General features: G+C 59.9%; 15 non-coding genes across 15 annotated transcripts; all 15 read right to left on the bottom strand.

Annotated features, from left to right (window-relative positions):
- Positions 1-48: 48 nt before the first annotated feature.
- LOC146864663 (U1 spliceosomal RNA) lies at positions 49-212 on the bottom strand. The gene has a single exon (XR_014977929.1). It is a non-coding gene; the product is annotated as a U1 spliceosomal RNA (small nuclear RNA).
- A 914-nt stretch (positions 213-1,126) lies between these two features.
- LOC146864662 (U1 spliceosomal RNA) lies at positions 1,127-1,290 on the bottom strand. The gene has a single exon (XR_014977928.1). It is a non-coding gene; the product is annotated as a U1 spliceosomal RNA (small nuclear RNA).
- A 617-nt stretch (positions 1,291-1,907) lies between these two features.
- Positions 1,908-2,071, bottom strand: LOC146864661 (U1 spliceosomal RNA). The gene has a single exon (XR_014977927.1). It is a non-coding gene; the product is annotated as a U1 spliceosomal RNA (small nuclear RNA).
- A 914-nt stretch (positions 2,072-2,985) lies between these two features.
- LOC146864660 (U1 spliceosomal RNA) lies at positions 2,986-3,149 on the bottom strand. Its single transcript, XR_014977926.1, has one exon. It is a non-coding gene; the product is annotated as a U1 spliceosomal RNA (small nuclear RNA).
- A 617-nt stretch (positions 3,150-3,766) lies between these two features.
- Positions 3,767-3,930, bottom strand: LOC146864659 (U1 spliceosomal RNA). Its single transcript, XR_014977925.1, has one exon. It is a non-coding gene; the product is annotated as a U1 spliceosomal RNA (small nuclear RNA).
- A 914-nt stretch (positions 3,931-4,844) lies between these two features.
- On the bottom strand, positions 4,845-5,008 carry LOC146864658 (U1 spliceosomal RNA). The gene has a single exon (XR_014977923.1). It is a non-coding gene; the product is annotated as a U1 spliceosomal RNA (small nuclear RNA).
- Positions 5,009-5,625: 617 nt separating this feature from the next.
- Positions 5,626-5,789, bottom strand: LOC146864657 (U1 spliceosomal RNA). Its single transcript, XR_014977922.1, has one exon. It is a non-coding gene; the product is annotated as a U1 spliceosomal RNA (small nuclear RNA).
- Positions 5,790-6,703: 914 nt separating this feature from the next.
- Positions 6,704-6,867, bottom strand: LOC146864656 (U1 spliceosomal RNA). Its single transcript, XR_014977921.1, has one exon. It is a non-coding gene; the product is annotated as a U1 spliceosomal RNA (small nuclear RNA).
- Positions 6,868-7,484: 617 nt separating this feature from the next.
- On the bottom strand, positions 7,485-7,648 carry LOC146864655 (U1 spliceosomal RNA). Its single transcript, XR_014977920.1, has one exon. It is a non-coding gene; the product is annotated as a U1 spliceosomal RNA (small nuclear RNA).
- A 914-nt stretch (positions 7,649-8,562) lies between these two features.
- LOC146864654 (U1 spliceosomal RNA) lies at positions 8,563-8,726 on the bottom strand. Its single transcript, XR_014977919.1, has one exon. It is a non-coding gene; the product is annotated as a U1 spliceosomal RNA (small nuclear RNA).
- A 914-nt stretch (positions 8,727-9,640) lies between these two features.
- On the bottom strand, positions 9,641-9,804 carry LOC146864653 (U1 spliceosomal RNA). Its single transcript, XR_014977918.1, has one exon. It is a non-coding gene; the product is annotated as a U1 spliceosomal RNA (small nuclear RNA).
- Positions 9,805-10,421: 617 nt separating this feature from the next.
- On the bottom strand, positions 10,422-10,585 carry LOC146864652 (U1 spliceosomal RNA). The gene has a single exon (XR_014977917.1). It is a non-coding gene; the product is annotated as a U1 spliceosomal RNA (small nuclear RNA).
- A 914-nt stretch (positions 10,586-11,499) lies between these two features.
- Positions 11,500-11,663, bottom strand: LOC146864651 (U1 spliceosomal RNA). Its single transcript, XR_014977916.1, has one exon. It is a non-coding gene; the product is annotated as a U1 spliceosomal RNA (small nuclear RNA).
- A 617-nt stretch (positions 11,664-12,280) lies between these two features.
- Positions 12,281-12,444, bottom strand: LOC146864650 (U1 spliceosomal RNA). Its single transcript, XR_014977915.1, has one exon. It is a non-coding gene; the product is annotated as a U1 spliceosomal RNA (small nuclear RNA).
- Positions 12,445-13,358: 914 nt separating this feature from the next.
- LOC146864649 (U1 spliceosomal RNA) lies at positions 13,359-13,522 on the bottom strand. Its single transcript, XR_014977914.1, has one exon. It is a non-coding gene; the product is annotated as a U1 spliceosomal RNA (small nuclear RNA).
- Between the last annotated feature and the right edge of the window lie 115 nt (positions 13,523-13,637).

Here is a 13,637-nt window from a genome sequence, read left to right as displayed (position 1 = left end):
ACTCCTTTTTATTTTTTTTTCCTTTTTGTCTTTCTTGAAACCAGAGATCAGGGGAAAGCGCGAACGCAGTCCCCCACTACCAGAAATTATGCAGTCGAGTATCCCGCATTTGGGGACATCGCAGGGGTCAGCACATCCGAAGTGCAATGGATGAGCCTCACCCTGGGAGAACCACCTTCGTGATCATGGTGTCTCCCCTGCCAGGTAAGTATGAGTTGGAAGGGGACAGGGCGAGGGCGGGCCGCTGAGCATCTCCCCGCAGAGCGAGGGTGGCATTCACACAGGCAAGGCCTGAGGCCGGGCGAAGCAGAGCATGGGCATTGTGGGGCGCAAGGTGACCAGCCAAGGCCCCTGTGCCCACTTTGGAAAGCGCGCAGCTACCCACAGCAGCTTCCCACAGGCCTCGGCCGGCCAGCAACATTTGCATGTCCACGCCCACCGGCAGCGCCAATCAGGGCCCTGCTTTCGCTATGCTGCACCTTGCTGACACGGGTGGGGGAAAGCCAGGGCTACAGCAAGCACAGAAGGGCGATTGCCATGTCGACTTTGGGCCCAGAAGCAGAGATTTGGGGCTTTTGAAGCCTAAGAGCTGCCACTGAGGCCGCCTCTAGAGGTATGCAGTGCCCTGTTGCCTGGCTAGGCCCCAGTCGACTGCTTGTGGCTGAAAGCCAGGGACAAACAGGCCTGCAAGCGAGCAGGGGTTCTCGCCCTGAGCCCCTCACGCCTTCCCGAACGCTCCCAAACGCTGCCGACAGAACCCTCGCCGGGCAGAGCCCTCGCCGGGCCACGGCCTGGGGTCCTCAGCCAGAGTCTGGGCCTGGGGAGGCTAGGGCGAGGCAAGAGGCTGGCAGCCAGGCCACAGCCCCAGGGGGGCGATGGAAAGGAGCAGACATGTCACCTGGCCAGGGCCTACTTCCCTGTCTCTGGATAGGTCCCCAGAGTGGGAGGCTGCAGCTATCCCATCATTCCCCAGGCTCAGTACTTAGCATGTGATTCCCTCTTGCCCACGCCCCCGCCCCCCTCCAATCCAGCCGCAGCACCCCAGAAAGAACACAGAAGACGAGAAAGGGTGCTCCAGACTCCTTTTTATTTTTTTTTCCTTTTTGTCTTTCTTGAAACCAGAGATCAGGGGAAAGCGCGAACGCAGTCCCCCACTACCAGAAATTATGCAGTCGAGTATCCCGCATTTGGGGACATCGCAGGGGTCAGCACATCCGAAGTGCAATGGATGAGCCTCACCCTGGGAGAACCACCTTCGTGATCATGGTGTCTCCCCTGCCAGGTAAGTATGAGTTGGAAGGGGACAGGGCGAGGGCGGGCCGCTGAGCATCTCCCCGCAGAGCGAGGGTGGCATTCACACAGGCAAGGCCTGAGGCCGGGCGAAGCAGAGCATGGGCATTGTGGGGCGCAAGGTGACCAGCCAAGGCCCCTGTGCCCACTTTGGAAAGCGCGCAGCTACCCACAGCAGCTTCCCACAGGCCTCGGCCGGCCAGCAACATTTGCATGTCCACGCCCACCGGCAGCGCCAATCAGGGCCCTGCTTTCGCTATGCTGCACCTTGCTGACACGGGTGGGGGAAAGCCAGGGCTACAGCAAGCACACGAGAGGGCTTGGCAGGCCTAAATCGGGCCCAAAAGCAGATTTTTCAGGCCCTTTAAACTGTGCACAAGCAAAGGCTTTCGCAAGCACAACAGAGGGCTTGCCAGGTCGAAATCGGGCCCAGAAGCACGTTTCTAAGCCCTGAGCCAGCATCCCCAGGCTTGTAAATTTGCATATCTAATTGGCCCTCGCCCACTCCCCATTCCAGCCAGCTTACAGCACCCTGGACGGACCACAAGAAACGTCAAAGGGTGCTCCAGACTCCTTTTTATTTTTTTTTCCTTTTTGTCTTTCTTGAAACCAGAGATCAGGGGAAAGCGCGAACGCAGTCCCCCACTACCAGAAATTATGCAGTCGAGTATCCCGCATTTGGGGACATCGCAGGGGTCAGCACATCCGAAGTGCAATGGATGAGCCTCACCCTGGGAGAACCACCTTCGTGATCATGGTGTCTCCCCTGCCAGGTAAGTATGAGTTGGAAGGGGACAGGGTGAGGGCGGGCCGCTGGGCATCTCCCCGCAGAGCGAGGGTGGCATTCACACAGGCAAGGCCTGAGGCCGGGCGAAGCAGAGCATGGGCATTGTGGGGCGCAAGGTGACCAGCCAAGGCCCCTGTGCCCACTTTGGAAAGCGCGCAGCTACCCACAGCAGCTTCCCACAGGCCTCGGCCGGCCAGCAACATTTGCATGTCCACGCCCACCGGCAGCGCCAATCAGGGCCCTGCTTTCGCTATGCTGCACCTTGCTGACACGGGTGGGGGAAAGCCAGGGCTACAGCAAGCACAGAAGGGCGATTGCCATGTCGACTTTGGGCCCAGAAGCAGAGATTTGGGGCTTTTGAAGCCTAAGAGCTGCCACTGAGGCCGCCTCTAGAGGTATGCAGTGCCCTGTTGCCTGGCTAGGCCCCAGTCGACTGCTTGTGGCTGAAAGCCAGGGACAAACAGGCCTGCAAGCGAGCAGGGGTTCTCGCCCTGAGCCCCTCACGCCTTCCCGAACGCTCCCAAACGCTGCAGACAGAACCCTCGCCGGGCAGAGCCCTCGCCGGGCCACGGCCTGGGGTCCTCAGCCAGAGTCTCGGCCTGGGAAGGCTAGGGCGAGGCAAGAGGCTGGCAGCCAGGCCACAGCCCCAGGGGGGCGATGGAAAGGAGCAGACATGTCACCTGGCCAGGGCCTACTTCCCTGTCTCTGGATAGGTCCCCAGAGTGGGAGGCTGCAGCTATCCCATCATTCCCCAGGCTCAGTACTTAGCATGTGATTCCCTCTTGCCCACGCCCCCGCCCCCCTCCAATCCAGCCGCAGCACCCCAGAAAGAACACAGAAGACGAGAAAGGGTGCTCCAGACTCCTTTTTATTTTTTTTTCCTTTTTGTCTTTCTTGAAACCAGAGATCAGGGGAAAGCGCGAACGCAGTCCCCCACTACCAGAAATTATGCAGTCGAGTATCCCGCATTTGGGGACATCGCAGGGGTCAGCACATCCGAAGTGCAATGGATGAGCCTCACCCTGGGAGAACCACCTTCGTGATCATGGTGTCTCCCCTGCCAGGTAAGTATGAGTTGGAAGGGGACAGGGTGAGGGCGGGCCGCTGGGCATCTCCCCGCAGAGCGAGGGTGGCATTCACACAGGCAAGGCCTGAGGCCGGGCGAAGCAGAGCATGGGCATTGTGGGGCGCAAGGTGACCAGCCAAGGCCCCTGTGCCCACTTTGGAAAGCGCGCAGCTACCCACAGCAGCTTCCCACAGGCCTCGGCCGGCCAGCAACATTTGCATGTCCACGCCCACCGGCAGCGCCAATCAGGGCCCTGCTTTCGCTATGCTGCACCTTGCTGACACGGGTGGGGGAAAGCCAGGGCTACAGCAAGCACACAAGAGGGCTTGGCAGGCCTAAATCGGGCCCAAAAGCAGATTTTTCAGGCCCTTTAAACTGTGCACAAGCAAAGGCTTTCGCAAGCACAACAGAGGGCTTGCCAGGTCGAAATCGGGCCCAGAAGCACGTTTCTAAGCCCTGAGCCAGCATCCCCAGGCTTGTAAATTTGCATATCTAATTGGCCCTCGCCCACTCCCCATTCCAGCCAGCTTACAGCACCCTGGACGGACCACAAGAAACGTCAAAGGGTGCTCCAGACTCCTTTTTATTTTTTTTTCCTTTTTGTCTTTCTTGAAACCAGAGATCAGGGGAAAGCGCGAACGCAGTCCCCCACTACCAGAAATTATGCAGTCGAGTATCCCGCATTTGGGGACATCGCAGGGGTCAGCACATCCGAAGTGCAATGGATGAGCCTCACCCTGGGAGAACCACCTTCGTGATCATGGTGTCTCCCCTGCCAGGTAAGTATGAGTTGGAAGGGGACAGGGTGAGGGCGGGCCGCTGGGCATCTCCCCGCAGAGCGAGGGTGGCATTCACACAGGCAAGGCCTGAGGCCGGGCGAAGCAGAGCATGGGCATTGTGGGGCGCAAGGTGACCAGCCAAGGCCCCTGTGCCCACTTTGGAAAGCGCGCAGCTACCCACAGCAGCTTCCCACAGGCCTCGGCCGGCCAGCAACATTTGCATGTCCACACCCACCGGCAGCGCCAATCAGGGCCCTGCTTTCGCTATGCTGCACCTTGCTGACACGGGTGGGGGAAAGCCAGGGCTACAGCAAGCACAGAAGGGCGATTGCCATGTCGACTTTGGGCCCAGAAGCAGAGATTTGGGGCTTTTGAAGCCTAAGAGCTGCCACTGAGGCCGCCTCTAGAGGTATGCAGTGCCCTGTTGCCTGGCTAGGCCCCAGTCGACTGCTTGTGGCTGAAAGCCAGGGACAAACAGGCCTGCAAGCGAGCAGGGGTTCTCGCCCTGAGCCCCTCACGCCTTCCCGAACGCTCCCAAACGCTGCCGACAGAACCCTCGCCGGGCAGAGCCCTCGCCGGGCCACGGCCTGGGGTCCTCAGCCAGAGTCTGGGCCTGGGGAGGCTAGGGCGAGGCAAGAGGCTGGCAGCCAGGCCACAGCCCCAGGGGGGCGATGGAAAGGAGCAGACATGTCACCTGGCCAGGGCCTACTTCCCTGTCTCTGGATAGGTCCCCAGAGTGGGAGGCTGCAGCTATCCCATCATTCCCCAGGCTCAGTACTTAGCATGTGATTCCCTCTTGCCCACGCCCCCGCCCCCCTCCAATCCAGCCGCAGCACCCCAGAAAGAACACAGAAGACGAGAAAGGGTGCTCCAGACTCCTTTTTATTTTTTTTTCCTTTTTGTCTTTCTTGAAACCAGAGATCAGGGGAAAGCGCGAACGCAGTCCCCCACTACCAGAAATTATGCAGTCGAGTATCCCGCATTTGGGGACATCGCAGGGGTCAGCACATCCGAAGTGCAATGGATGAGCCTCACCCTGGGAGAACCACCTTCGTGATCATGGTGTCTCCCCTGCCAGGTAAGTATGAGTTGGAAGGGGACAGGGCGAGGGCGGGCCGCTGAGCATCTCCCCGCAGAGCGAGGGTGGCATTCACACAGGCAAGGCCTGAGGCCGGGCGAAGCAGAGCATGGGCATTGTGGGGCGCAAGGTGACCAGCCAAGGCCCCTGTGCCCACTTTGGAAAGCGCGCAGCTACCCACAGCAGCTTCCCACAGGCCTCGGCCGGCCAGCAACATTTGCATGTCCACGCCCACCGGCAGCGCCAATCAGGGCCCTGCTTTCGCTATGCTGCACCTTGCTGACACGGGTGGGGGAAAGCCAGGGCTACAGCAAGCACACGAGAGGGCTTGGCAGGCCTAAATCGGGCCCAAAAGCAGATTTTTCAGGCCCTTTAAACTGTGCACAAGCAAAGGCTTTCGCAAGCACAACAGAGGGCTTGCCAGGTCGAAATCGGGCCCAGAAGCACGTTTCTAAGCCCTGAGCCAGCATCCCCAGGCTTGTAAATTTGCATATCTAATTGGCCCTCGCCCACTCCCCATTCCAGCCAGCTTACAGCACCCTGGACGGACCACAAGAAACGTCAAAGGGTGCTCCAGACTCCTTTTTATTTTTTTTTCCTTTTTGTCTTTCTTGAAACCAGAGATCAGGGGAAAGCGCGAACGCAGTCCCCCACTACCAGAAATTATGCAGTCGAGTATCCCGCATTTGGGGACATCGCAGGGGTCAGCACATCCGAAGTGCAATGGATGAGCCTCACCCTGGGAGAACCACCTTCGTGATCATGGTGTCTCCCCTGCCAGGTAAGTATGAGTTGGAAGGGGACAGGGTGAGGGCGGGCCGCTGGGCATCTCCCCGCAGAGCGAGGGTGGCATTCACACAGGCAAGGCCTGAGGCCGGGCGAAGCAGAGCATGGGCATTGTGGGGCGCAAGGTGACCAGCCAAGGCCCCTGTGCCCACTTTGGAAAGCGCGCAGCTACCCACAGCAGCTTCCCACAGGCCTCGGCCGGCCAGCAACATTTGCATGTCCACGCCCACCGGCAGCGCCAATCAGGGCCCTGCTTTCGCTATGCTGCACCTTGCTGACACGGGTGGGGGAAAGCCAGGGCTACAGCAAGCACAGAAGGGCGATTGCCATGTCGACTTTGGGCCCAGAAGCAGAGATTTGGGGCTTTTGAAGCCTAAGAGCTGCCACTGAGGCCGCCTCTAGAGGTATGCAGTGCCCTGTTGCCTGGCTAGGCCCCAGTCGACTGCTTGTGGCTGAAAGCCAGGGACAAACAGGCCTGCAAGCGAGCAGGGGTTCTCGCCCTGAGCCCCTCACGCCTTCCCGAACGCTCCCAAACGCTGCAGACAGAACCCTCGCCGGGCAGAGCCCTCGCCGGGCCACGGCCTGGGGTCCTCAGCCAGAGTCTCGGCCTGGGAAGGCTAGGGCGAGGCAAGAGGCTGGCAGCCAGGCCACAGCCCCAGGGGGGCGATGGAAAGGAGCAGACATGTCACCTGGCCAGGGCCTACTTCCCTGTCTCTGGATAGGTCCCCAGAGTGGGAGGCTGCAGCTATCCCATCATTCCCCAGGCTCAGTACTTAGCATGTGATTCCCTCTTGCCCACGCCCCCGCCCCCCTCCAATCCAGCCGCAGCACCCCAGAAAGAACACAGAAGACGAGAAAGGGTGCTCCAGACTCCTTTTTATTTTTTTTTCCTTTTTGTCTTTCTTGAAACCAGAGATCAGGGGAAAGCGCGAACGCAGTCCCCCACTACCAGAAATTATGCAGTCGAGTATCCCGCATTTGGGGACATCGCAGGGGTCAGCACATCCGAAGTGCAATGGATGAGCCTCACCCTGGGAGAACCACCTTCGTGATCATGGTGTCTCCCCTGCCAGGTAAGTATGAGTTGGAAGGGGACAGGGTGAGGGCGGGCCGCTGGGCATCTCCCCGCAGAGCGAGGGTGGCATTCACACAGGCAAGGCCTGAGGCCGGGCGAAGCAGAGCATGGGCATTGTGGGGCGCAAGGTGACCAGCCAAGGCCCCTGTGCCCACTTTGGAAAGCGCGCAGCTACCCACAGCAGCTTCCCACAGGCCTCGGCCGGCCAGCAACATTTGCATGTCCACGCCCACCGGCAGCGCCAATCAGGGCCCTGCTTTCGCTATGCTGCACCTTGCTGACACGGGTGGGGGAAAGCCAGGGCTACAGCAAGCACACAAGAGGGCTTGGCAGGCCTAAATCGGGCCCAAAAGCAGATTTTTCAGGCCCTTTAAACTGTGCACAAGCAAAGGCTTTCGCAAGCACAACAGAGGGCTTGCCAGGTCGAAATCGGGCCCAGAAGCACGTTTCTAAGCCCTGAGCCAGCATCCCCAGGCTTGTAAATTTGCATATCTAATTGGCCCTCGCCCACTCCCCATTCCAGCCAGCTTACAGCACCCTGGACGGACCACAAGAAACGTCAAAGGGTGCTCCAGACTCCTTTTTATTTTTTTTTCCTTTTTGTCTTTCTTGAAACCAGAGATCAGGGGAAAGCGCGAACGCAGTCCCCCACTACCAGAAATTATGCAGTCGAGTATCCCGCATTTGGGGACATCGCAGGGGTCAGCACATCCGAAGTGCAATGGATGAGCCTCACCCTGGGAGAACCACCTTCGTGATCATGGTGTCTCCCCTGCCAGGTAAGTATGAGTTGGAAGGGGACAGGGTGAGGGCGGGCCGCTGGGCATCTCCCCGCAGAGCGAGGGTGGCATTCACACAGGCAAGGCCTGAGGCCGGGCGAAGCAGAGCATGGGCATTGTGGGGCGCAAGGTGACCAGCCAAGGCCCCTGTGCCCACTTTGGAAAGCGCGCAGCTACCCACAGCAGCTTCCCACAGGCCTCGGCCGGCCAGCAACATTTGCATGTCCACACCCACCGGCAGCGCCAATCAGGGCCCTGCTTTCGCTATGCTGCACCTTGCTGACACGGGTGGGGGAAAGCCAGGGCTACAGCAAGCACAGAAGGGCGATTGCCATGTCGACTTTGGGCCCAGAAGCAGAGATTTGGGGCTTTTGAAGCCTAAGAGCTGCCACTGAGGCCGCCTCTAGAGGTATGCAGTGCCCTGTTGCCTGGCTAGGCCCCAGTCGACTGCTTGTGGCTGAAAGCCAGGGACAAACAGGCCTGCAAGCGAGCAGGGGTTCTCGCCCTGAGCCCCTCACGCCTTCCCGAACGCTCCCAAACGCTGCCGACAGAACCCTCGCCGGGCAGAGCCCTCGCCGGGCCACGGCCTGGGGTCCTCAGCCAGAGTCTGGGCCTGGGGAGGCTAGGGCGAGGCAAGAGGCTGGCAGCCAGGCCACAGCCCCAGGGGGGCGATGGAAAGGAGCAGACATGTCACCTGGCCAGGGCCTACTTCCCTGTCTCTGGATAGGTCCCCAGAGTGGGAGGCTGCAGCTATCCCATCATTCCCCAGGCTCAGTACTTAGCATGTGATTCCCTCTTGCCCACGCCCCCGCCCCCCTCCAATCCAGCCGCAGCACCCCAGAAAGAACACAGAAGACGAGAAAGGGTGCTCCAGACTCCTTTTTATTTTTTTTTCCTTTTTGTCTTTCTTGAAACCAGAGATCAGGGGAAAGCGCGAACGCAGTCCCCCACTACCAGAAATTATGCAGTCGAGTATCCCGCATTTGGGGACATCGCAGGGGTCAGCACATCCGAAGTGCAATGGATGAGCCTCACCCTGGGAGAACCACCTTCGTGATCATGGTGTCTCCCCTGCCAGGTAAGTATGAGTTGGAAGGGGACAGGGCGAGGGCGGGCCGCTGAGCATCTCCCCGCAGAGCGAGGGTGGCATTCACACAGGCAAGGCCTGAGGCCGGGCGAAGCAGAGCATGGGCATTGTGGGGCGCAAGGTGACCAGCCAAGGCCCCTGTGCCCACTTTGGAAAGCGCGCAGCTACCCACAGCAGCTTCCCACAGGCCTCGGCCGGCCAGCAACATTTGCATGTCCACGCCCACCGGCAGCGCCAATCAGGGCCCTGCTTTCGCTATGCTGCACCTTGCTGACACGGGTGGGGGAAAGCCAGGGCTACAGCAAGCACAGAAGGGCGATTGCCATGTCGACTTTGGGCCCAGAAGCAGAGATTTGGGGCTTTTGAAGCCTAAGAGCTGCCACTGAGGCCGCCTCTAGAGGTATGCAGTGCCCTGTTGCCTGGCTAGGCCCCAGTCGACTGCTTGTGGCTGAAAGCCAGGGACAAACAGGCCTGCAAGCGAGCAGGGGTTCTCGCCCTGAGCCCCTCACGCCTTCCCGAACGCTCCCAAACGCTGCCGACAGAACCCTCGCCGGGCAGAGCCCTCGCCGGGCCACGGCCTGGGGTCCTCAGCCAGAGTCTGGGCCTGGGGAGGCTAGGGCGAGGCAAGAGGCTGGCAGCCAGGCCACAGCCCCAGGGGGGCGATGGAAAGGAGCAGACATGTCACCTGGCCAGGGCCTACTTCCCTGTCTCTGGATAGGTCCCCAGAGTGGGAGGCTGCAGCTATCCCATCATTCCCCAGGCTCAGTACTTAGCATGTGATTCCCTCTTGCCCACGCCCCCGCCCCCCTCCAATCCAGCCGCAGCACCCCAGAAAGAACACAGAAGACGAGAAAGGGTGCTCCAGACTCCTTTTTATTTTTTTTTCCTTTTTGTCTTTCTTGAAACCAGAGATCAGGGGAAAGCGCGAACGCAGTCCCCCACTACCAGAAATTATGCAGTCGAGTATCCCGCATTTGGGGACATCGCAGGGGTCAGCACATCCGAAGTGCAATGGATGAGCCTCACCCTGGGAGAACCACCTTCGTGATCATGGTGTCTCCCCTGCCAGGTAAGTATGAGTTGGAAGGGGACAGGGTGAGGGCGGGCCGCTGGGCATCTCCCCGCAGAGCGAGGGTGGCATTCACACAGGCAAGGCCTGAGGCCGGGCGAAGCAGAGCATGGGCATTGTGGGGCGCAAGGTGACCAGCCAAGGCCCCTGTGCCCACTTTGGAAAGCGCGCAGCTACCCACAGCAGCTTCCCACAGGCCTCGGCCGGCCAGCAACATTTGCATGTCCACGCCCACCGGCAGCGCCAATCAGGGCCCTGCTTTCGCTATGCTGCACCTTGCTGACACGGGTGGGGGAAAGCCAGGGCTACAGCAAGCACACGAGAGGGCTTGGCAGGCCTAAATCGGGCCCAAAAGCAGATTTTTCAGGCCCTTTAAACTGTGCACAAGCAAAGGCTTTCGCAAGCACAACAGAGGGCTTGCCAGGTCGAAATCGGGCCCAGAAGCACGTTTCTAAGCCCTGAGCCAGCATCCCCAGGCTTGTAAATTTGCATATCTAATTGGCCCTCGCCCACTCCCCATTCCAGCCAGCTTACAGCACCCTGGACGGACCACAAGAAACGTCAAAGGGTGCTCCAGACTCCTTTTTATTTTTTTTTCCTTTTTGTCTTTCTTGAAACCAGAGATCAGGGGAAAGCGCGAACGCAGTCCCCCACTACCAGAAATTATGCAGTCGAGTATCCCGCATTTGGGGACATCGCAGGGGTCAGCACATCCGAAGTGCAATGGATGAGCCTCACCCTGGGAGAACCACCTTCGTGATCATGGTGTCTCCCCTGCCAGGTAAGTATGAGTTGGAAGGGGACAGGGTGAGGGCGGGCCGCTGGGCATCTCCCCGCAGAGCGAGGGTGGCATTCACACAGGCAAGGCCTGAGGCCGGGCGAAGCAGAGCATGGGCATTGTGGGGCGCAAGGTGACCAGCCAAGGCCCCTGTGCCCACTTTGGAAAGCGCGCAGCTACCCACAGCAGCTTCCCACAGGCCTCGGCCGGCCAGCAACATTTGCATGTCCACACCCACCGGCAGCGCCAATCAGGGCCCTGCTTTCGCTATGCTGCACCTTGCTGACACGGGTGGGGGAAAGCCAGGGCTACAGCAAGCACAGAAGGGCGATTGCCATGTCGACTTTGGGCCCAGAAGCAGAGATTTGGGGCTTTTGAAGCCTAAGAGCTGCCACTGAGGCCGCCTCTAGAGGTATGCAGTGCCCTGTTGCCTGGCTAGGCCCCAGTCGACTGCTTGTGGCTGAAAGCCAGGGACAAACAGGCCTGCAAGCGAGCAGGGGTTCTCGCCCTGAGCCCCTCACGCCTTCCCGAACGCTCCCAAACGCTGCCGACAGAACCCTCGCCGGGCAGAGCCCTCGCCGGGCCACGGCCTGGGGTCCTCAGCCAGAGTCTGGGCCTGGGGAGGCTAGGGCGAGGCAAGAGGCTGGCAGCCAGGCCACAGCCCCAGGGGGGCGATGGAAAGGAGCAGACATGTCACCTGGCCAGGGCCTACTTCCCTGTCTCTGGATAGGTCCCCAGAGTGGGAGGCTGCAGCTATCCCATCATTCCCCAGGCTCAGTACTTAGCATGTGATTCCCTCTTGCCCACGCCCCCGCCCCCCTCCAATCCAGCCGCAGCACCCCAGAAAGAACACAGAAGACGAGAAAGGGTGCTCCAGACTCCTTTTTATTTTTTTTTCCTTTTTGTCTTTCTTGAAACCAGAGATCAGGGGAAAGCGCGAACGCAGTCCCCCACTACCAGAAATTATGCAGTCGAGTATCCCGCATTTGGGGACATCGCAGGGGTCAGCACATCCGAAGTGCAATGGATGAGCCTCACCCTGGGAGAACCACCTTCGTGATCATGGTGTCTCCCCTGCCAGGTAAGTATGAGTTGGAAGGGGACAGGGCGAGGGCGGGCCGCTGAGCATCTCCCCGCAGAGCGAGGGTGGCATTCACACAGGCAAGGCCTGAGGCCGGGCGAAGCAGAGCATGGGCATTGTGGGGCGCAAGGTGACCAGCCAAGGCCCCTGTGCCCACTTTGGAAAGCGCGCAGCTACCCACAGCAGCTTCCCACAGGCCTCGGCCGGCCAGCAACATTTGCATGTCCACGCCCACCGGCAGCGCCAATCAGGGCCCTGCTTTCGCTATGCTGCACCTTGCTGACACGGGTGGGGGAAAGCCAGGGCTACAGCAAGCACACGAGAGGGCTTGGCAGGCCTAAATCGGGCCCAAAAGCAGATTTTTCAGGCCCTTTAAACTGTGCACAAGCAAAGGCTTTCGCAAGCACAACAGAGGGCTTGCCAGGTCGAAATCGGGCCCAGAAGCACGTTTCTAAGCCCTGAGCCAGCATCCCCAGGCTTGTAAATTTGCATATCTAATTGGCCCTCGCCCACTCCCCATTCCAGCCAGCTTACAGCACCCTGGACGGACCACAAGAAACGTCAAAGGGTGCTCCAGACTCCTTTTTATTTTTTTTTCCTTTTTGTCTTTCTTGAAACCAGAGATCAGGGGAAAGCGCGAACGCAGTCCCCCACTACCAGAAATTATGCAGTCGAGTATCCCGCATTTGGGGACATCGCAGGGGTCAGCACATCCGAAGTGCAATGGATGAGCCTCACCCTGGGAGAACCACCTTCGTGATCATGGTGTCTCCCCTGCCAGGTAAGTATGAGTTGGAAGGGGACAGGGTGAGGGCGGGCCGCTGGGCATCTCCCCGCAGAGCGAGGGTGGCATTCACACAGGCAAGGCCTGAGGCCGGGCGAAGCAGAGCATGGGCATTGTGGGGCGCAAGGTGACCAGCCAAGGCCCCTGTGCCCACTTTGGAAAGCGCGCAGCTACCCACAGCAGCTTCCCACAGGCCTCGGCCGGCCAGCAACATTTGCATGTCCACGCCCACCGGCAGCGCCAATCAGGGCCCTGCTTTCGCTATGCTGCACCTTGCTGACACGGGTGGGGGAAAGCCAGGGCTACAGCAAGCACAGAAGGGCGATTGCCATGTCGACTTTGGGCCCAGAAGCAGAGATTTGGGGCTTTTGAAGCCTAAGAGCTGCCACTGAGGCCGCCTCTAGAGGTATGCAGTGCCCTGTTGCCTGGCTAGGCCCCAGTCGACTGCTTGTGGCTGAAAGCCAGGGACAAACAGGCCTGCAAGCGAGCAGGGGTTCTCGCCCTGAGCCCCTCACGCCTTCCCGAACGCTCCCAAACGCTGCCGACAGAACCCTCGCCGGGCAGAGCCCTCGCCGGGCCACGGCCTGGGGTCCTCAGCCAGAGTCTGGGCCTGGGGAGGCTAGGGCGAGGCAAGAGGCTGGCAGCCAGGCCACAGCCCCAGGGGGGCGATGGAAAGGAGCAGACATGTCACCTGGCCAGGGCCTACTTCCCTGTCTCTGGATAGGTCCCCAGAGTGGGAGGCTGCAGCTATCCCATCATTCCCCAGGCTCAGTACTTAGCATGTGATTCCCTCTTGCCCACGCCCCCGCCCCCCTCCAATCCAGCCGCAGCACCCCAGAAAGAACACAGAAGACGAGAAAGGGTGCTCCAGACTCCTTTTTATTTTTTTTTCCTTTTTGTCTTTCTTGAAACCAGAGATCAGGGGAAAGCGCGAACGCAGTCCCCCACTACCAGAAATTATGCAGTCGAGTATCCCGCATTTGGGGACATCGCAGGGGTCAGCACATCCGAAGTGCAATGGATGAGCCTCACCCTGGGAGAACCACCTTCGTGATCATGGTGTCTCCCCTGCCAGGTAAGTATGAGTTGGAAGGGGACAGGGCGAGGGCGGGCCGCTGAGCATCTCCCCGCAGAGCGAGGGTGGCATTCACACAGGCAAGGCCTGAGGCCGGGCGAAGCAGAGCATGGGCATTGTGGG

Source organism: Triturus cristatus, chromosome 2_1 (assembly GCF_964204655.1).
Source record: "Triturus cristatus chromosome 2_1, aTriCri1.1, whole genome shotgun sequence".
Taxonomy (NCBI): Eukaryota; Metazoa; Chordata; class Amphibia; order Caudata; family Salamandridae; genus Triturus; species Triturus cristatus.
This window is presented reverse-complemented; position numbering and strand designations above follow the sequence as displayed.